At 38.8% G+C, this 22,987-nt stretch overlaps 1 long non-coding RNA gene across 1 annotated transcript; it reads right to left on the bottom strand.

Annotated features, from left to right (window-relative positions):
• Positions 1 to 1,844: 1,844 nt before the first annotated feature.
• Positions 1,845 to 22,559, bottom strand: LOC138173521 (uncharacterized). The gene is made up of 3 exons (XR_011171424.1): positions 22,290 to 22,559; positions 21,410 to 21,539; positions 1,845 to 2,141 (listed from the first exon to the last, which is right to left on the bottom strand). It is a non-coding gene; the product is annotated as an uncharacterized lncRNA (long non-coding RNA).
• Positions 22,560 to 22,987: the final 428 nt, after the last annotated feature.

Raw genomic sequence — 22,987 nt, 5'->3', positions numbered from 1 at the left:
AAAGACACTGGAGCATTTGCCATTTCCTTCTCCAGCCCATTTTACAGATGAGGACACTGAGGCAAACAGGGTTAAGTGACTTACCGAGGGTCACACAGCTAGTAAGTGTCTGAGACCAGATTTGAATTTAGGAAGATGAGTCTTCCTGTCTCCAGGATGGGCACTCTATCCACTGTGCCACCTTGCTGCCTCTGCTATATCTGGAATCAAATGCAAACTCCTGTGTTTGACATTTACTTAAAGTCCTTAACCTGATGCCAACCAAGTACCTTTTCAGCCTTATTGTTTCCCTCCACCCACATTACAATCCAGCCAAAGTGATCTTATGTCTTACGTGGCACTCCATCTCCCATCTCCACGTCTTTGCCCTAGCTGTTCTCCATGCCTGGAATGCATTCCTTCCTCATCTCGATCTTTTTAGAATCCCCAGTGTCCTTCAAAATTCAGTACTGCCTCCTACATGAGATATTTTCTGATTTTTATTGATGCTATGCCTATCTCCCTCCAAATCACCTTGCATCTATTTTGTATTTATCTTATAAGTAAACAGGCACATGTATTTCTTTCTCCCCCACCTAGACTGTAATCTCAAAGGCAAGAATTATTTCATTCATTGTCTTTAAATCCCAAGTCTAGCATAATTTGTGTTTTTTTTAATGTCAGACTGATAGATAATAGTTGAGCACAGCCTTAGTTTCCTCATCTATAAAATGGAAGGGAAGGAAAATTATAGTAATTATTTTTGAAGGTTATTTTGAAGACCAAATGAGATAATGTGTGTATAAGGAAGGTTGGACAGAAGACTTCCCTGATAAATCTGATTAGTTTCCCAAGATATGAGATTTTCTTTAATTTATTTGTCCATACCTTGCCACACTTGTAAACATGTCCTCTGATACCTCCAAGTGCTATGAAAGAACCATCATGTTTTTCAAACTTGCGGTTAGAGTTACTATACATGAAGCTACACTGGATAATGATTGGGCTCCTAAACTAGGGAGTCCCCGGAGATCCAATATTCTGGCTCATTACTAGGCTGAAAGCCCCAGCTTCATTACTTTTACAAAGAAGGCTAGGGGGAGGGATAGAAGCTGGCATTTTTATAGCACTTTCAGGATTGCAGTGCACTTTACAGACAATATTTTATTTGGTAGCCAAGAGGACAAGTATGCTCAAGTCCTTATATTTCCTTGGTTTAACTTTGATTGTGAGAAACCAGCGTCAAATGTTGAAAAGAATGCTGAATTTTGCTGTCAGAAAACCAGATCAATTTCTGGCTTTGTCAATTTCTACCTATGTGGCCTTGAGTAAGTCACAGTCTCAATCTGGGTTTCAGTTTCTTCTTTTGTAAAAATGAAGGGGTCAGAATAAATGACCCCAATGGTCCCTTCCAGCTCTAAAAAAGTCTTATTGTCAGGATGTCAGGTTACAGGGATAAGTTTCAAGGGATACCAGGTAACTCTTTCCCCACCTTTCTCAGTACTTCAAAGGTAGGACAAGAACAATTAACCCACCCCACTCTCATTGTCCTCCCTCAAATGATGCTTCTTTCTTAATTAGAAGATGGAGAGCTAGGTTGTACAGTGGATAGAGTAACAGCCCTGGAGTCAGGAGGTCCTGAGTTCAAATCCAGCCTCAGACACTGTTTAGCTATGTGATCCTGAGCAAATCACTTAACCTCAATTGCCTCCTCTCCTTAAAAAAATTAATAAAGATGAAGGATATTGTTGGAGCTACTAAAGATAAAAGGATATTGCTGGTGTTGGGGTGCCCCTTAAAAGCCTGGATAAGCTCTGTTTGGCAACCTTTGAGATTCAGAGGTATGAATAAAAACATACACCCAATTCTCAGAAAAGCACCAGGGTTTATTTTTGGTTTTGTTTCTTGAGCCAATAACATTCAAAAGACAAATGAACCTATTCATATCAAATGTGGTAGCATTTGCTGAAGAGGAAAAGTTCAGCTAAATTGGAAAGAAATTAAGTATTTTTAAACATGAAGGAATCTGGTGGCTTGGTGAGTTGACATAACAGGGTCAGTACACTGGGGCTCTGTTGAACTGCAGGAGAAATTAAAAGAGCCAAATTTCTTCCTTAGTCAGTCTCCTTATCACACCAATGATGACTCTGCATCTTGTAACTCTGAAAGCAAAGTTCACAGAGAAAGAAATAATGATGATGATGATGATAAATGACCCATCAGAAAACAAGGGGACACCTTAAGACACTGTCAAATGATGGCTGAGGCTTAGAAAGCAACCAAGTAGTTCAGGGAGACTTAAGAATAATCAAGGGGTCATCTGAACAATATATTTTTACAGTGTCTTTCTTGCCTTTATTAACCATGGAGGAATTTTTTTGACCCATATGAGAATCCACTCTACCTTCACGAATGGGGGGCCTCAAATCTTTGTTTCCTGTTATTTAAAAGACTTTTTTAAAATAATAAAATACTTCTTGAACATTGACTCTCTTTTAAAACCATCTCTTCATGACTCAGGTTTCAGTGATGAAGCCCAAGGATTAAATTTCCGTTAAAAATGAACAGGAGGCAAAAATTGACCAGGAGAACGGAAGGCCATGTTTTATTAAACAGAGAGCATTCAAAGAGCAGTTCAAAAAATCCAAAATGTAGGGTTATTTGCCTGGTCCTGATTGTAATCCTAGGAAGGAGACAGATGGGAGGGTCTCTTGGGTTTCAGGTCTCCCATTTTAAGGGATTTTGAAAAGCCCTGAAGCCCTTCTCTACAGACAAGCTACAACACAACATCACATAAGAGACACTGAAAACCAATGTGCACCTTTAAAAACAACAACAACCCAAAACCAAAAAAAAAACAAGTCCTGTAGTTCTTGTTTATGCAGAGGCTTGGTTGAGACATCTATCAGGGCTTAATCATTATTATCAAGTCTGTAACAAAGGGGGAGGGAGAGAATTCTGTCTTCACACAGTGGGAAACAAATATAGGATTTGGTCTTTTAAGATACTGGTGTTTGAATTTAGAAAAAATGTCAGTGGAAGAAGAAAACATCAATTACCCAGAGAAACAAACTGAAAAGTGCAGCTTCATAGTTTTTAAGGAAAACGGGGCTATCCACAGGTGACAAGTCCATTTTTCCTTCATAAAGCAATTATTGTACCTTCCTTCGTGTAATGTATGCTTGTCAAATCTGACATACGGGCTTGATTACTGAGGGAATGAGAACAATGAACCCTAATAGCAGAGGAGCCCTGAAATACACCAGATGTCAGGGCAAGCTGTGTAGACACTCTTTACTGTGGCATTGGGAAATTCATCTTTAAAAGGAAAATGCTTTGTCACAATTTCTCTCATAAAAATGGCAAGGGGTGGGGATGGGAAGAGTGAGGGATATATTTCTTCGTCGAAGCTTGGAGAGAGAGCAGGAAGATCAACGGGTGAAGATCACTCAGATTTCTCACAGATGCCCTTGAACACAGATGGCCAAGAACATCAGTATTGGGAGTTAAACCCTTAGTAATGCCAGAGACGGGAGCACATTACTCTTCCTATTGCTCTCTTCTGCCTGTGATTGATAGGGATAGTTGGCATTTATATGATGATTTAGGATTTGCAAAGTATTTTTACAAATATGTTCTCATTTTACCCTCATTACAATCCTGAGAGATAAGTGCTATTATTATACCCATTTTAAAGATGAGGAAACTGAGTTAGGCAGTGGACAAGTAACTTGCCCGGGTCACATGGCTAGTAAGTATCCAAGGTCAGATTTAGACTCAAGTCTTCTTGTCTATTAGTCCAGTGTTCTATCCACTGTACCACCTAACTGCCTAATAGGAAGAAATACCTGCTAGAAAGAAAGGAAGCTAATAATAGCTAATTTATATAATGCTTTCAGTTTTATAAAGCACTCCTCACAACCACCTTGGGGGTTTACCTGTGCCCAAAACCAAAGCTCTGGGTCCATAACTATAGAGTTTAATCTCAATAAATACAGACTTTAGGGCTTGTACACATTGTCAGGTTATTCCCTAATAACTTCAGAATTTGAGGATTATTTTTGCATCCATCTCAGTTTTCCCCTGAGAACTTCAGAATTTGTCATGTTCTGCCTTTAGAATTTCACTTGTTTCTAGAACTCCACAATAAAAGGACAAGGGCCTTCAGTTCCCATGCATGCACTCAGGCAAACAAAGCACCAAAATATTAAACCTGAGGAAAAAACACAAAAGGCTTATATATGAGTCCTTAAAGAATGAAAAAAACTTGCCTTCCCCTTCTGCTGAACTGCATTCCCTCTAGAGATCTATACATTCCTCCAGTCTTGTTGTGCCGTCCTGGGACTGAGATCTCCTTGGAGGCGAAAGGATTTGGGAGGTCATAAACATTCCTCTTTGATTTAAACTCTGTACAGAACCTTTTACATAATAGTAGCAAATACGTTTGGCAAAAACTTGTTTCCTAATTCTATGCATTACCTAATATTAATGATTAGAGGGTTGTTGAGCAAAGTTATCACTATTGTAACTTTCAAGGAATCTTGAATAATTTTGATATATGGATGGAAGACAAAGCTGGAGGAGAATATTTGGGATGATATTTTGTTCTAAATACTAAACAAGTTTTTTCTTTCATAATCAACAAGCATATATAGTGGTATCTGCTGTTCTCTGTATCTTTCAGTCAACAGCATGGTGGTAGAAAATTGCTCTGTAGAATATTATTTAAAAAGCCCAGTCTAAGACCCAGTCTCAAAAAGAGAGATACTATCAGGGGCTGTGTTCTCCTTACCCACTGGAGTACCATCATCAAGGATACCCTTACTGTAGATTAGCCTAATAAAGGTTATATAGAGGGGAAAGTCTATATATACATATATATATATACATATGTATCTGTGTGTGTGTGTATATATATATATACATCAAATACTAGTATGTATGTGTGTGTATCTAGATAGATGATAGATAGATCCACACAGACATACATATATACACTAGTAATTGATGTATTTCAATCACCTTTGTTTGATATTAAGTTTCAAGGATTCAACATGGAGGCAATGGTCTCCAAGGTGGAAATGATGTTCCAGAAAACAGAATCTAATTTGGATTACATTCAACAAAAGCTGGAGTTTGAAGTGAAGAAAAGTCTTCCCAAGAACAATCCAGTTATACCGTTAAAGGAAATGTCAATGATGAAATCTGAGTACAAGATTTTGTGCGCACAGTTACAACAATGAGAGCAACAAGCAGATCTGAAGCTGTCTCCTTTGACCAAGGAAGAGCAGACCATGTTACTACGTAATTTTAGCATAAATTTTAGCCATGACAATTTCATATGGAATAAAAGCTTTCATTAGCTATTGGGAACTACTTTACATATTAATGAGATTAATTTATTTAATTAGTGAGATTTCCTATGTGTCTCCTATGTTTTCCTATGAAATCTCATTTATGCTCATTAAATAAAATGTTGTTGAAAATTTCATTCATTTCATTTCTTGAAAATATGCATAGTTAATGAGATTTCCTATGTGTCCAGACTTTAGGGACATGCTGTACAGTCAACATTCCAGACTTACGAAGGAATGGACTTGCATTAAACAAGTCTCATGTTGTTTTCTGATGTGAATATCTGCCACCTTGACTGGAGTTTTCATCTCCACCTCATATAAAACTTAATTGAATGTGATACTGATGAATGGATGGTACAGGTGAATATGAAAGCCACAAGTCTAAACTGAGTTGGAAAAACTTAAAAAAAAAAAAAAAGAAATATTGAGATTGACAAGGCAAATTAAAGACAAAAGGTCAGGTTTCATTTGATGTATAGAATGAGCATTATCTATTTGTGTACCAGGAAGTTAATATTTTAACAGTGATGGTATGGTGATAAATGTTTTGTGAGAGTTGCTTATGCTGCATTGACTATTTATAGCAAGTGTACATTAATTTTCTTTTAAAAAACCCTCAGTAAACCACATAAGTACTATTTTTAACTGCATCATGTTTTACTTTTGTATTCTGGGAATTGATTAATATAACGTCTAGTCAGTGAAGCAGATATTTAAAATGGATCTAGGGAGTTTCTTTGGGAAAGTAGCATCATCTATCTTACTGAGAAAGAAGACTTTGATAGTTTGATAGTGAGAGCAGTCTCTAAATTGTTATACTTTGGGAAATACATTTAACCTATCCAAGTCTCAATTCCTCCCTTAAGAAACGAAGATGTACTTTATTAGATGCACCCATCTCCCAGGAATGAAGACCATATCATACCCACGTATAAAGAAAAGGCTCTAATGTCTTAGGAATATGTCCTGTGTGTATATGAGATGGTCCTGGCATTTCTTGATTTAAGATTTTTCTAGTCTTTATAATTTACACTTAAGTAAGCTTTTTTTTTTTCAAATGCCTGCTTTTGTTTTCTTAACCCAATTAAAAATAATAAAAGTATCCATGATGCCTCCATGAGCATATAGGCAAATAAATATTAATATATGTTTAGAGCTTAAGAGAATAAATATTAATGTATGTTTAGAGCTTAAGAGAATAGCATACTTTTTAATGGGAAAAAGGACTACCCTCTGAAGAGCTTCTCCCACAATCCAAGTGTTTCCTTTAGGCATTTTACATGGTATCTTATGGTGATACTACTCTTTGGTTTCTATGATCCTGGTGGTCACTTTCACTACTTTATTTCAATTTTTATATGTAAAAGCAGTGAGTTGATCAAGCTATGAAAATACATTAACCAAATTAGTTAATATCATTGTATTGGATTTGTGGAATTACTCCAACACCTTGAAGAAATAAATTCCAAGATCTGTTAATGCCTTTGTTATCTTTCCCTTCTTTGGATACCTTGAAGATCAAACCCTCCATGGTCTCATAATGGTGTCAGCCCCAGCACAGACTTCCTCTGGGTATACTTGTTCTAGTCAAGCCATTTTTCCTACCTTCATTCTGTTCAGTGACTTCTCTATCTACTCAATAAGTACACAGAATAGAATTTTGAAATAGGCGAGGTAAACTTAGTGCCCTCACCATTCAATGCTGTTTTACCACTTCAGAAGAGCTGTTCTCCTGAGCTTTGGAGAAAATAATGAGGCTTCTTGAAATTCACTGAAAGATTTTTTTCCTCCTTTAAAAAAGGATATTAAGGTAAATTTTTATCAATTTCACTCTAGATAGAGGTCTTGAGGTTATGACACAAACTGACAAGAGTCAGAAAATTCTAAATTAAGACTGGCATCTTATCCTTAATTTACATTAGTAAGTTGAGAACAAGCAGCCAGATTCAACTTTTTCCCTAGCTGAATTATTTTTACTAGTAAAACTATTTTCCCAGTGGAGTTATTTTGGAAGGAGGTGCAGACATAAGGAAAAACATTCAGCTCTAGTGTTCCCCTCTTCAAAAAACATTAGTTATAATGACCAATAGCCAAAACAGAGAGTATTTATCTATGTTACCACAAGTACTTTTGCCAATATTTCTTCTCTAGAAAGAAGCCTGGAAGAGGGAATGTACTGAAGTTGACATCAAAAGTCCTGGGTTTGGGCCATTCATTACATCTCTCTAGACCTTGGTCCTCCTCATATATAAAATAAGGATAATATTATCTGTATTGTCAATCTTACATAATTTTCAATACAACAACAAGCATTTATTAAGCACCTACTATATGCCAGGCACTGGGGATAGAATACAAAATGAGATTACATGAGTGAGGTGTTTTGAAACAGAACATCATACAAATGTTAGCTGTTAATAAGTACATACTAAATCGATTGCAATTAAAGCCATGGTCTGCCCTCAAGAGCGAGGTGCTCATACTGAAGGGCAAAAAAAAAATTATTTCCTTTTGTACAGAATTTGAAGTTATTGCCCCTTCAAACCACAAACATTTTCACACAATTGAAGAATTTCAGAGTTGAAAGAGACGTAAGTGTCCAGTGAATCCAAATGATACCTGATAAAGCTTCCCCAACAACATACCCATTTGTTCTTTGCAAGATCTCCAATGGGAATAAATGCATGCATATGTCCATGAATGAATGAAACATCTATTAAGTTCTCACTATGTACAAAACACTGTGCTAAACATTGAGGATAGGAATACAAATTTGTACAAATAGTCCTTGACCTCAAGGAGCTCACATTTTAGTGGCAGTGACAATACATATGAAGAGTTTTAGCTGTAAGTTAGATGGGAAAGTCCCTTGGTTCTTAAGGTTCAGCAGCAAAGCAGATGGAAATTTCTCTTCTTTAATGTCATTTCTATTAATAAAATCATATCGGTTTCTGATGTTCAACCATTTGAAGGAGCCCACCATCTCCTAAAACAGCCTGTTTGATTTTTATAATTCTTCAGCAAGAGTTTTCCTGACATACCCCTAGTTCTGCCTTCTGGGGTCACACAAAACAAAGCTAAGAATCCTTCTTCAGGAGTTCCCTTCAGACATGTGAAGACAGATATCATGTCTACTCTTCCCCAAGCTAAATGTCACTAGTCCACCTGATTATATAGCAAAAAGAATTTCAGTTCCAGGGTCAGAACACTAGCATTCAAATTTCCCCTCTGACACTTAGTACCAACATGACCTCAGATAAGCCTTTTAATGTCTCTGACCCTCATTTTTCTTATCTGCAAAATGAAGGTGTTGGACTAATTGGCTTACTCCATAAAGTCTGGCACCAGTATGTAGACTCCAGGAAAGAGGGGACAACAGGCTGCCTTAGGAGAAGTAAAAAGGCCCAGATTAGTTAAAACTCCTGTACTAATCAGCAGTGGAGTAGGGTCAATGAGTAGCCAGTGTACACACAGCATCGGTGAGATGAGGAAACCCAGTCTCAAAAAGAAAGATACTATACAGGGCTATTTTTTCCTGACTTACTGGAGATTCGATCAATCAACAAGAATGTTTTAAGCATCTACTATGTTCCAAGCAATATTTTCCACTCTTATTCAGAATTATAACATCATAACCCTTTAGAGCTGAAGGGAACATAGAGATCACTTAACACTTTCATTGTGTGCATGAAGAAAATAGGTTCTCTAAAAAAGTGAAATGACTTGTCCAAGGCAGAATGATTTCCTTGTGAGGCATGACTTTAGCAAAGTTCTTTGACACTCCTACATGGCCCATGTTCTTTTCTCACTGACCTACTCTGCCAGTGGAAGACCTCAGCCCTATTAGCAGGGTACTAACCAGCCTCAGTTCTCACAAAACATAGTTGGAGAAACATTAAGCTTCTGTACCATTGCTCTGTGAGGAAAAAAAAAGAAAAAAGAAGAGCACCAACTCCACTAACTATATTACATGTCAGAATGCGATGCTCATCAAAGAATGTTTCATTTCATTCCTCTGACTGGAAAGCAAAACAAAGAACTTTTTGTCTTGCTTTGTCATCTGTTTTTTTTTCCTTCCTTAATGCAGACAGGAAAAATTCTTGAAAAGCAGCTGTAAATGGATAGTGACAAGTTGTTTCCTGTGGTCTAAGAACAAGTCATCAATTATAGCCTTTTAAATTCCAGAGGCAAAGGAAGAGTTCAATACAGCTGTACTGGTTTCATGATTATTGAATTAGGAGGAGTGATCTTAAGAGGAGATCAAAGGCATTATTTGTTTTTTAAATTATGTGCTGTATATTTTCTATGTGATCTTTGGAAAACTTGTAGGAAAACTCTGACTTGAAATCGGACTTCATCATTACCCACCCCACCTCCAAGATAATAATATCAGAAATGATAAAAAAAATCTGAGTCAAATGTTAATTTGTAGTATGTGATCAGGAATGTCAAAGTAGAAAGTCTTTAACTTTGGCTCTTCTCATTTTGTGATTTGGGGAAAGCCCCTTCACCTTTCTCTGCCTTCATTATCCCACTGGCGATCTGTAATAATTCATGCATTCATCTCTCCCAGGCTGGAATGGATTTGGGAGAGGGGGTAGATTAAGAGAAGGCAGGGACCAGCTGTAGAAGTAGAAGACTTGGACAATGAACTCATCACAGGCTAATAATAGTAGAGAATAGACACATAGATAATATAATATAATAATAGATAATAATAATAACTAGCATTTATATAGCATTTTAAGGTTTGCAAAGTGCTTTTAATTCATTATCCCTTTGAAGTCTCATGGAATCCCTTGATGGCATGGAGGCTCTTGCTGAAGACCACATAGAACAAGAAGCTCCTAGCTTGGTTCCCATAATGGGGGGATGGGAAGTAGAGCCAGGGAGAAAGAAGTTTATGCCAAAAAGAACTGGTACCTAAGTTAGGAAGAAGAACTTAATCTGTGAGCCATGAGGAATGAGGAGAGATGGCTTCCTGTGTGTTTTGATGAAACTTTTCTAAATCCCAGCTTCTCCCCTAGTATTCTACTGGTATAGATTTTGAAAACCCAGGGTCAGTTCTATGCTAAAGCCTTGCAGTAACATTTAGAAGCTGGTTATAGGGAGATAGAATACCAAAAAAAAAAAGTGTGAAAATAGGTCAACCTCTTCGGAGATAAGAAGATCCGAGTTCTGGGTGACCAGGACAAAAGAAAAATTTTTTAAATAAGTTTTTATTGATGTTGTCTGTCTCTTATGTCTTCATAGTTATATCCAGTATTCTTCCCCTTCTGCCTCTTAGAGAGTCATCTCATATAACAAATAGTATGTTATAGAGGGAGCAGCAAGGTGATGCAGTGGATAGAGTACTGGGCCTGGAGTCAGGAAGATCTGAATTCGAATTCAGCCTTAGACACTTACTTGCTGTGTAATCCTGGGGAAATCAATTTACACATATTTGCCTCAGTTCCTGATCTGTAAAATGGTGACACATTAGAGAAGAAAATGGCAAAGCACTCCATTATCTTTGCCCAAAATCCCCATATGGAGTCACAGAGTTGGACACAACTGAAAATGACTTGAAAACTACAACAAAGCCTATAGATCAAGTTTTCAGTAATTTTGAGTATTCGTGTTCAGTTCAAAATGTGAGGGGGAAGGCAAAATGTTGAATAAGTTTTATAAATGAAGAAAAAATGGGGATGACAGAGAGTCAGGCCTCCCTAGAGTTCAAAGACATTCAGTCAGTCCCATGTCCATAGTCTGGACCAAACTGTGGCTAAACAAAGTGAGTGTTAGAACATTGACCACATTTTGCTTGCAAGCTTCTCATTGATCATGGGTTCCCTCCCTCAAAACCCCTCCCTTTTGTTCTCTAGTCTTGGTTTGGAAAGAAGAAAAATCAACCTTTGTTTATAATAATAAAAATAATTATAAGGGACCATGAATTTAAATGATATAATTACACAAGGCAATTTCTTTGTCCTTATACCCCCACCTTGCAACAGTAAAAGCCTTCCTCTTTTAGATTTATAGCAATGCCTAGGTGAAGGAATACACTTCTTAATCATATGTACAGTATTCTTAGTTAACCAGTGGAAAATGTGATTTTTTTTTTTTTGCATCTGCTAGTACTGCAGACATAATTTGATTCTCATGAGCCAGGTTATTGATTTATTTTTGTTCTGTTTTGTACCTGTTCTCCAACTGTATTTAGGTGATGGAGGAAGGAGAAGAGAGAAAAATTACAAACAAGCCTTATGAATAAAATTAGTATGCAGAGATTTCGAGCGTGGGGTTATTATTAAAACAAATACCTCCTATACCTAGCAGGCTATTAATCTGGAGTCAGGAAACCTGGGTTTGATCTCACCTCTACGTATTGCTAACTGTGTGACCTTGGGTAAATCATGCCACTTCTCAGGCCTCAATTTCTTAATCTGTATAACAAGGGAATTGAACTGAATGAAGTAAAAGCCCTTCCAGTTCTAACATTCTGTGGTGCTGTCTGTGGTCCTGATGTAAGGTTAACATGAGGCAAACTGGTGGTACTTTGGGCAGATAGTAAGACTGAAGTTCAAATATGACTTCAGACACTTGCTAGCTGTGACCTTGAGCAAGTCACTTATTTTCAGTTTCTTCAACTATTAAATGGGGACAATTGCATACCTACCTTACACGATTGTTGTGATTATAACATGAGATAATTATAAAAAGCATTTAGTGAAGTACCAGACACATAGTAGGTACTATGTAAAAGCTTATTCCCTCCCTTCTCTGTGACTTTGATGGGATGGATAGTTAGTGTTACTATAAACCTTAACCCTATAGGGTAAATAGGATTAACCTTTCTGTCCTAGTTAGAGGAAGGAGCTGTGAATCTCCTAAGGACTGAGCAGCCCCAGGCTGGTTGCATTATAAATACTCTAATGGTATTCCACTTCAAAGTGGAAATGAGAATTATACAGGAACTGACCCATGAGTTCTTTGAGAATCAAGCATCATGGAAGCTCAAAGTTGGAAAGGACCTCAGAGTTCATCTAAGCCAACTTTCAGCTCTATTCCTCAACAGGAGTCCTCTTTTCAATTAAATCCAACACCCTCTGTTCATTCCAGCATAAATTATTGGGTAGTTACGTCCAACTGAGGATTGGTCATCACCACTGCAAAATGATTTACAATGTCCTATACTACTTCACACTGAAAAACAACTGATTTAATGGATATCAGGCTATCCTCAGAGTCATGAAGATATGGGTTCAAGTCCTGCTTCTGAAACTTGACTGAGTGAACCTTGGCAAGTCACTTAATATATCAGTGTCTCCAGGCAAATCTTGGGGACTATAAATTTTAGAGCAAATGCTGATCTCCCCTGATAGAGCCATTTCCTTCCTATGCCAATGAAATTACAGGCATAATTTTTTTAAATCTGCTTTAAGCCTAGGTTCTATTGAAATAATCTATTTTAACTTCATTTTTAAATGGTGCTAAATACTTTTCAAAGCATTGCCATATCCATTATCTCATCTAATCTTCAAAACATCACTGAAAAAGATTATTATTCATAGTTTCCAAATGTGGAAAATGAGAAACAGACAAATTAAGTCATTTGCCCAAGGTTACACAGGAAGTCGGTGGCAGAGCATAAACTAGACCCCAGGTCTCTTGATGCCTTCCTCATCTGGTGCTCTTTCCACATAACCTCCTGTCTCCATTCTCCTCAAGGATGCCCCCATCCAATCAACCAATAATTAAGCATTAATTAAGTGTCTATACTGTGACAGACATTGTACTAGGTGCTAGGCAAACAAATACAAAAAAAATGGAAAAAAACAACCCATCTGATCTGCTGGGAGGGCATAGTCCTTTTTGCTGTGGTGCTGCTGGTGGTGGTGGAATTGTGTCTACCTCTTCATGACCCCATTTGAGGTTTTCTTGGCAAAGATACTGGAGTGGATTGCCATTTCCTTCTCCAGTTCATTTTACAGAGGAGAAACTGAGGCAAACAGGGTAGAATGATTTGCCCAAGGTCACACAACTAGTAGGTGTGTCGGAGGCCAGATTTGAACTTAGGAAGGTAAGTCTTCCTAACTTCAGACCCAGCACCCTGTCCTCTCCTTCACCCAGCTGCTATAACTCTCCCTATTCTGATGCTAATTGACTTCTTTCTTAAAATTACAGAAGCTCAAAAGACTTCTAGTTCAAACTGTCCCTACCCAGGCAGATATGGCTTTTCTTTTAACAAAAGGAAGAGGAAAACTGTGGAGAAAGTCATTGTGGGCACCAGACAGTCCACCACAACTTAGAAGAAAAGAAAAAATTAAAAAAAAAATGTTTCCTTAGAGGGAAACATAAGACTCACTCCTCAAAGTGATGAATTTGTAGCTCCCCAATCAGCTGCAAGGTATTTCCTTCCTGATTGAAAACTCTGCATGACACTGCCATGAGAGATTCGGCAATGTGGGCTCAGTCCTAATTAAGACCATCCTCATTACTCAACCCCAAAGCACATTGCCTCTGTGGGGCATAGTAACAGCATGACATCAGTTACAAACTCACAAGCAAGGAGGAGAACCTGGCTCTTATTCCCAAAATCATCTCAGGTAAAGAAATGACTTCAGGAAATGTGAAAGGAGGAAAGATAGGGGAAGAGTTCTTATTACATGTTAGCTACTCAGGACATGATATTAAAGACCCATTCCAACAACAAAAAAGGAAGACATCAAAGTGGCATCTGTGGAATATTAAAAATTCAATAGGACATTAAAAGGCAAATCCAAACCACTTTTTCACCAAATTATTTCCAAAACAGAAATATGTTGGCTCTGTATACTCCACAATATTATGTAAAAGTCAAGGGGTGGTCAATACTGCCATTTTGCTTGGAACAAAACTTTTCAAAAGTAGGTCAATTTTCTTGATTTTTCTTTAAAACCTGAGTTTGCTGAAAGTAGATGAAGTGAGGGGTACTAGAGGTTTAGGTTGTTTACATAGAGCCAGCATAGCTTAATTGCTACATATACTCCAGCCATCTTCTCCACCACCACTACAGCCAAGGCTATTAATGAGGCCATCTGCATGAACTGTTAGGATGGAATAGCCAAAATGAACAGATCAATCATGAGCATCCCTTTGTCAAATATAAACATGATATAAACACTAAATTCCTTTGGTTAGCCAAAGAGCTGTAACAAGAAGCTTGGTCAGCTTCCTGGTCTACCCAAGAGATAATATGCTATGTCCCATATGGGTGACCTGGGATGAGTTGCTTTTCTTTGAACCTTGGCTTCTTTATCAGAAGGGGTGGGACAAGGGAGGAGAAAAGAAGCCTAGACTAGGTGACCTCTAGGGTCACATTCAGCTCCTTATTAATGAACAATAACAACAACAATAAAAACCTTTAATAATTCCAATGCTAGAGAGATAGCATGGTGTAATGGATAGAGAGCTGGTCTCTGAGCCCAAAAGAACTGAGTTCAAATCCCACTTCTGATATATAAAACCATTTATCCTCTCAATGTTCTAGGCAGCTCTCTATGAAAGAAGGAAAGAAACAAGAACTTTATTCAGCATCTACTAAGTGTGAAGGGGGAAGGAAAGGAGAATAAAGGCTTATATACTGTCTGCTATGTGTCAGACACTTTGCTTTTTACAAATATCCTAGGTGATCCTCAAAACTCAGGGAGGCAGGTGATATTATTACTCCCATTTTATAGATGAGGAAACTGAGGCAAACAAAGGTTAAATTACTTGCTTAGGGTCACACAGCTAGTGAATGTCTGAAGCTAGATTTGAACTCAGATGTTCCTGACTCCAAGCCCAGTGCTTTGTCCATTGTACCACCTAGTTGCTTCTAAGACTCTTAAGTTGCAGAGAAGGAGCTGACCTACATTGGTGGAGGAAGTTTCCTCATATGGAATTTACAGGTCCAATCCCTTTCCTCCAGATTTAATGAAGTCAGGCTAATATTCACCCAAGAGGTCCTCAAGAAATATATTACCTCTGATGACAGTGAGAATTTCCATTGAAGAGACCTATTTGTCAGAATTAGTGGAATCAATGTCCTTGAATTAGGCCTGGGGTAATGAATGAGACATGAAATGTATACAGGAACTACTTTTGTCCTATGACCAAGTATAACAGTCAGGATATCAGACCCAAGTTCTATAAAATATCTGATCCCAGGTTAATCCCTCCCTATAATTTCAGTCAGATTTTACTATTATCCCTTGAGTCTAAACTATCCAGTAACAACATTTTTGTCTTGTTTAGCAGAAAGTAGGCCATCCAGACTACCTAATCTGCATTCAGAATTCAATAAAATTTAACAAACATCTATTAAAGGTGCCGAAGCATAACGGTAGACACTGAATATCAATCATCAAACATGTATTCAGTACTAAAACATCTTCCCTGCCTGTAAGGACTTTACAATTTTATAAAAAAGATAAGTACCCAAAAAAGTAACCAACAACACAAAGATATTTGCAATAAATGCCCAATGAAGTTGAATGGAATAAAAGTGAAAACTTCTCAGGTAACATTCCAGAAAGCTGAATAAAATTGTAATAAAGTACCAAAGACTTAGTAACCTGGGCTGGGACCCTTGCCTTGCTTCTCTGGTTATAAGTTGAAGTTTTTGCTAAACTTAGCTGAGTGTAGGAAGGGAAAGCACAGACCCTGCAAATCTAACCACAGGCCCAAATGTTCCAGACTTGTTTCCACTGACCACCATCTGACCTGTACAACTATAGAACTGGAACTCCAGGCAGGTCACCATGTCCTAAAATTTCCATGATTCATAAAATATTTTCTGCTTTCATATCTAAGTTGATACTGATGACATATTTGTCTGTTTTCATGTCCGCTAGATATGTACCTTCTGTTTTTTGATATTACTGACATTTCATCTGCAAATGCCAGCAGATTTTTGAGGTTAAGATTGTGCACCTCGGTTCCTGATTAACAGGAACAGAATGGGACAAAGTGGAGGGAGAAGGGGTGGTCATTTGGGTATATAACCAAGCTTTGCATTTTGTATTTTGCCTCTCCTACTAGACTGCCTCTAGTAGTGAGACCGCCCTTCTTGCAAGAAGAAATAAGTAAATAAATCCTTCCTGTCTCTACTTGGAGATATCTCTGCCTATTTTATTTTGAGGAGGGGTCGTTCTTGTCCCACACAAAGTCTAGTTTTATGTGCTACTGAGGTTTGGGGTGGTTAAGGGGACCTAGGGTTTGAGTTTAAATGACTGAAAAATATTTGCTTGGTCCAAGGTATTCTTAAATTCTGGACCATACAGTGTTAAAATAATCAGCAAATTTTGGTTAAGTGAAGAGAAAATGGTGTTCCATTTGAATTGGTAGAAGGAGGAAGACTTTCCAATTGGAGAAATGATAAGAATGGTAAACTGATGGGAGGAAAACACCAACAATCAACTAAAAAATAGGCATTGTGGAGGCTTTGCTCGGGGAATGGCAAGGAGACAATTTTTGCTGAAGCATAGGTTGGTTCATTGGGGCAGAAGGTGGTATGGGAAAGAGGAAACAATATGAATAAAAGGTAGCATTAATTTTAAAAGCACAGGACTTTTAAATAACAGGCTGATGAGTTAGCACTTTATTCTATAGGCAGTGGGAAGATACAATTTGTCCTGAATTTGGAAGAGGTAGGAAATGGAGCCAGAAAACCAGTTGGAAGCTGTTGCAAAAGCCTAGCTATAAAGTGATAATGATTTGAAGGAGGTTGATAGAAACAGAAAAAAAGGGACAGATTTAAGAGTTATCTCATCATTATTGACAAGCATTTATTAAGTGCTTACTATGAAGAATCAAGAGGACTTGAGACAGGCAGACCCACCAGCAGACTATTGCAATATTCAAGGCAGAAGGTGAAAAGAGACCATACTAGAATGGTGGTGGTGTCAGAGGAGAGAAGAGGGCATATTCAAAGGATAGGACAAAGGTGAAATTGACTAGCCTTGACAATAGATAGCTATGGGGGAGAGGGGGGAAAGATAGTGAGGAATCAAGGATGACACCTAGCTTATGAGCCTGAGGTACTGGAAGGATGCAGTAATAGAGAAGGTAGAAGATGGGGTGAGTTTAAGGGTAAAGATAAGTTCAGTTTTGTACATGTTGAGTTTAAGATGTCTACTGGACATCAAGTTTGAGATGTCTGAAAGGCACTTGATAAGCAAGATTGAAGGTCAGCAGAGAGTTTGGGGCAGGAATAGATTTCAGAATCATCCTCATAGAGCTGGTAATTAAATGCATGGGATCTAATGCGAAGTGGTGCAGAGGGAGGAGTGAACTGAGGCCCACAGAGGTGAGATTTGCTCCAATTCACATAGGCAGTACGACCTCCGACTCCAAATCTAGTTCTCTTTCCACTTTGCCACTCGGTTTCCTTCTGGACAGGAAAAAGTCAAAGATGACTTTGCTTTTGAGCTTGAAGATGCCAGAGAGAGAATTTTTGTAAAGAAATGTGAATGACAGGAGAGCAGACAGAAGGAACAGGCTATAGGGAAAAGATTATGAGTTCAGTTATAGGCATGTTGAATTTGTCATGACAACAGTCCAAAGGAAAATGTCCATTAGGCAGTTAGAAAGGTGCGACTAGCTCTAGAGACAGGGTTTAGGACAAGGGGTACAAGTTAGAAGAGCACTCCCCACCTAGTAGATGGGAATGCACTTTCCATCCCAAAGCTTTAGCCAGTAGGTAAGCTTGCCTAACAATTCCTAGCATTTATTTACATAATGCTTTAAGATTTGCAAATCGCTTTGCATATGTTAATTAATTTGATCATCACTACAACCAGGTGAGGTATCCCCATTTTACAGATGTAGAAACTGAGACACTAGAGGTTTTATAGTGACTTGCCCTAAGTCACACAGCTAGTAAATACTAGTAAGCATTCAAGTCTTCCTAAGTCCCAAGTCCCAGTGCCATTCATTGTACCACTCAGCCTCAGTGGGTTTTCATCACCCTACTCCCTTCTCTGCAGAGATCTGTGGTTCTCAGTGCATAGAACATCTCTGCTAGCATCAGTGTCCTTCCCTGGATCCAGTAAGAGACTTCTTTTAGGGCTCAGTCTCAGGGATTTCACTACTAAAATTCCCTCCCGCAATGTAGCAGTCATGCATTTAAGGAAAAAGAAAGCATGTCAAATTTCTGAGGGAAAGAGCATAGAAGCACATAGGAAGAGTCAAGGACAGAACTTTGGGGCTTGCCCACCTTTGAGTGTTCAGAGTTCTCCTCACAAGATCATTCCAACAACCTCTTCCCTCAACCGTTAGAGAAAGGAGCCCAAAGATTGAACAACAATGGGTCCCTGGCCAAGCTCCACTTAATGGCTATTTTTGGCGCCCTCCCAGCTCACAGTGAATGTAAATAGTAACTGTTTCTCTTTTGACCAGCAACTGGGAGAGGATCTAACCCTCCCAATTTGAATTTTTTTCTAATTAAAGGGGCCATCCCTTGACTCACTTCTTAAAGAGGTCTATTCACTGAATGGGTGTTACCTCACTCAAAGTGAGAATATGAAAAGACCTTAGCTTAAAAGGGCCGGGTCTCCCTTTGCATCCTGGGCCATCTCTAGTCATCCTGATGAATATCTGGTCACTGGACCCAGTTAGCTTTGGAAGAGAAAGTGAAGCTGGTGACCTTGCACAGCCTTCCCTCACTCAAATCAAAGTCAACTTCAAGTCATGTCATCATTTCCCTGATGTCATGGTCTTTTTCAAGAATGCACAAAGGAATATTGGAATGAATCAATGATATTTTGCTCACGCCAGAATTGTCTAGGAGATCATTCACTTGAACATTTTGCCAAATTAAAAATCAACACAACTGATTAATTGAAAAGCTCTTTCTGCTTATTTTGTGACCCATGGCTCTGAACCAAGCTGTAGGTTTACACAGACTGGATTCAACAATGAGGGCTTCACAAAAATCATTCAGGCTCATTCTTCCTCTACCCCCTGAGAGACTTGAGAGTCTCCAATGTTAGTTCTACTCCAGTTCTCCACAGATCTGAGTTAAAGCTGCCAAGCTCTCCTGCAAATCCTCCAGCAAACCATCCAGGAGAGTCTTTATTTTGCCCCACAGAAAATGAAAAAAAGACTCTGCCAGGTAGTATAGTAGATAGCTTGTTGGACTTGGAATCAGAAAAACCTGAGTTCTAATCTTGCCATCAGGCCTGGGCTAATCACTTAATATCTCTCAGCTACATGTCCGTATGTGTAAAATAAGCAAACTTGTGAGGATTGAATGAATTAATGTATGTAAAGTGCTTTAAAAACCTTAAGTCTTTCTATAAATGCTAGCAATTATTAATAGTAAAATTAGTGGTATCAATAATCATAATAAATGATCTATATAATTCTACTGGCTTTTCTAGTGAATCCCATTTTCTACCAAGTATATTCCTCCACCCTGCTAGTATAACCCTGAGGGGACTGCCCTCAGAAGGGAAATGAAATTAGGGTTGCTAAAGAAGCAACCTTTTTCCCATTAGACCTGAATCATCCAAATACTAGAAGCCAAAGTACCAGTCTTCCTCCCTTGCATTGGAGGTCAGGCTCTTGCTGCTCCTCCAGCTCTGGGGCCATGTCATCAAGCCTCTTTTCTTTAGTTGACTGGGTTCAACATCTCTTCACAATCTCACCTCTGCCTCTGGTTGCCACTGTCTCTGCAGCTGAGAAACTGTGCCATGGTTTCCCCACAGATGGGCCTAATTCCCTTTCACAAGTTGGAAGTAGGGCTAACTGATGGTCTGGTGGAACTGTATTCCCAGGACTCTAGGGCTTAGAGTTTGGGGCTATCTTCACCAGGATCTGAGGGGAGATGCCTGTGGTTTAAGAAAGCTGACACATAGCACTGCTCAGTCACTCCATAGGTTCCAAACAATGGCCTCATCCACTTAAACTAATTAGGTGGATCCCACTTTCACAACCAACATTTTACAGTTTGCTTTTGTGGAATCCCTCCTACAAAGTAATAGCAAAACCATGAAAAGAGAAAAGGTGAAGTTAGGAGCAATTTCCATAAACCTAGCCTGGGCTCTCTGAAAATGTATTCTTAGCTCCTAAAAGTTTAGCCAGAGACATGAAAGTAGGAGGATTAAAATCATCCAAGGGGATTCACCAATTCCCCCAATATGGAGAAATCATAAAAGCTTCCTTGTAGTAACACTTGAAAAGTACATGTGGCAGACCAAAATGAAAAAGTAAAAGCAATGTCAGTAAGACTATCCCAGGGGTATGCAATAGTCTTCAAAGTAAATTGTACTTCCTGAAACTTTCTAGGAAAAGAATTCAACAGTTATTAAGCTTCTACAATGTATTAGGCAGAGAGGAGGCAGATAATGATAAAAAGGATAAAGCAGAAAGTGGATAGAGAACTGGGCTTTGAGTAAACCCCTTGCCCCTGATACATAGTGGCTCTGTGACCCCAGGCAAGTCACTTAATATCTCTGTGTATAGGCCATGAGAAAAGGGGCCACTAAACCATATTTAAGAATTCCTGTGGGCCACATATTAACTTAGAAAACCACATACTAACATTATCTACAATTGATTGTAGTTTTATGTACTTGATTAACTATTTCCCAATAACATTTTGATTGTAGTTATATATCTTATTAACTATTTCCCAATTATATTTTATTCTGGTTAAGACCATGCTGGGTCTTGCAGACAGACCAGGACATCATATTTAACAGCTCTATTCTAGGCAACACAGAGAGAGACAGTAAATTACAGATGCCAATCTGAACTGATAGAGGGAGTTTCCTCTCCCAGAGGTCTCCTCTATCAATGAAATCACAGGTTCAGTACCAATCCCTAGCCTATAAAGAAGACACAGTCCTAGGTGCTAGCATCACAAATACAAAAGTGGAGAAATCCCATTCTCAAGAAGGATGTAAGCTCCTTGAGGGCAGGGACAGGTGTATTTTGTCCTAATATTTACAGCACTTAGCACAGTGCCTTGCAAAGAGTGTATGCTTAATAAATGTAGAATTGGAGAAACAGATTCTCCTGAAAAGAAGGGAGGTGCCAGTGGAGGTTCATCACCTTTTAGAAATTACCTGGTGACCTTTGAAGAGAAAACTCAATCCTTGTAGTAAGGCAGATATGTTAAGCTTCCATTCCTTTTCTCAGTACCCCAGCATACTGTTTTCTCAACTCCAGCTGGCTCTTCCCAAACTGGCACTGTCCCTATTATAAGAGAACTCAAACTCAGAGATGGCTATTTAGATACCATCCAAATTCAGGATGGAGATTGGAAACCTACCAACATCTCTTCCTTTTCCATCAGCAAAGCTATTTCCCATTTTCCACAAGGCTTGCTCCCCCCAGTCAAGGGATTCAAAATACATACATGTGTATTCCAGGAGGAAACAAGTAAACATACAGCATTTGGGGAATGACACTATACTAGAGCTGAGTTCTTTTGATTTGACAGCACAGCATATTCACTGAAGTGAACCTGAGCCACCTAGACCACATGCCAACTCACAGGACTGAGCAAAGCTGTCTCTATGGGAAACTGTCATTTCATTGCAAAGAAGCAAATGAGAGACTATTGGTTCTCTCAGACTCTGTAATGCTGTTTGCTCCCTCCTTCTGGGAGCTGAGAAGGTCTATTCTCTGTCTCTCTCCCCCCAGCTTCCTCCCTCTCCTCTCTGTCTCTCTCTGTCTCTATCTCTCTCTCTGTGTCTCTCTCTTCCTCCCTTTCTCCTCCTTCTCTCTCTCTGTCTCTGTCTCTCTCTGTCTCTATCTCTCTCACTCTCCCCCTTCCTCCCTCTCTCCTCCTCCTTCTCTGTGTGTCTCTGTCTCTTTCTCTCTCTCTCTCTCTCTCTGTCTCTCTCTTCCTCCCTGTCTCCTCCTTCTCTGTCTCTGTCTCTCTCTTTTATGTTTCTAGTTCTTCACTCAGCTGAGTCTCAAAAATAATTTAGATGCACATACTGTCTCTTCCGCAGGCCTGGTGAAGTGCCCAGTAACAAATCCTTGGCATGGGAGCTTGGAAGGTCCAGAGTTCAAGGATATGAAGCTTTAACTCATGAGGCAATATCACAACAGCCTCTTCCATTTTTCACTGGAACTAAGTCAAGATGAAAGACTGGAAAAGCCACTAGCCTATATCCTTTCCATAGCTACATGTATGTTTGCTTTAGGAATGCTTGCACATGTGTTCTTTTCATGATGTTAAAAATCCCAAGTGATTTGAATACCCTTTCACTCTAGCACGCAAGGACTAAGCTGCCAAAAACATGTTACAGGCAATGCCTCTTTGAAGAGCCAGATTTGAACTGATTGTTCTGCAGCATTTCACATAAATTAGAGAACACACAGCCCCACAGCTTTGCCCAAAGTTGTCAACAGGTTTTAATTGTCTCTGCTTTTCCGTACACACAGATGGCTTCGTTAGGCTGCTCTGAGCAGACCTCTGCTGATTCTTCTCCAGTGTGAATAACAGACAACACAAGGAATTCATTTTAAAAAGAAAAGGAAGAAGAAGGGTAGCTGAAGAAAAAGAAATTGCAGGGCTATCCCCTCCCTGAGAGAATAATAAATAAAGGAGAATTGAATGAATTATGGAACGCAAATGGAGGGGAGCCAGGAAATCAGAACATGGCAAAATATGCCCTATCAGAGAAGAGCAT

This window comes from Petaurus breviceps, unplaced genomic scaffold, assembly GCF_028583685.1.
Source record: "Petaurus breviceps papuanus isolate PSGF00001 unplaced genomic scaffold, PetGlider_PUasm1.0 582, whole genome shotgun sequence".
NCBI lineage: Eukaryota > Metazoa > Chordata > Mammalia > Diprotodontia > Petauridae > Petaurus > Petaurus breviceps.
Note: the sequence above shows the minus strand (reverse complement) of the source record. Positions and strands in the feature narration are given on the sequence as shown.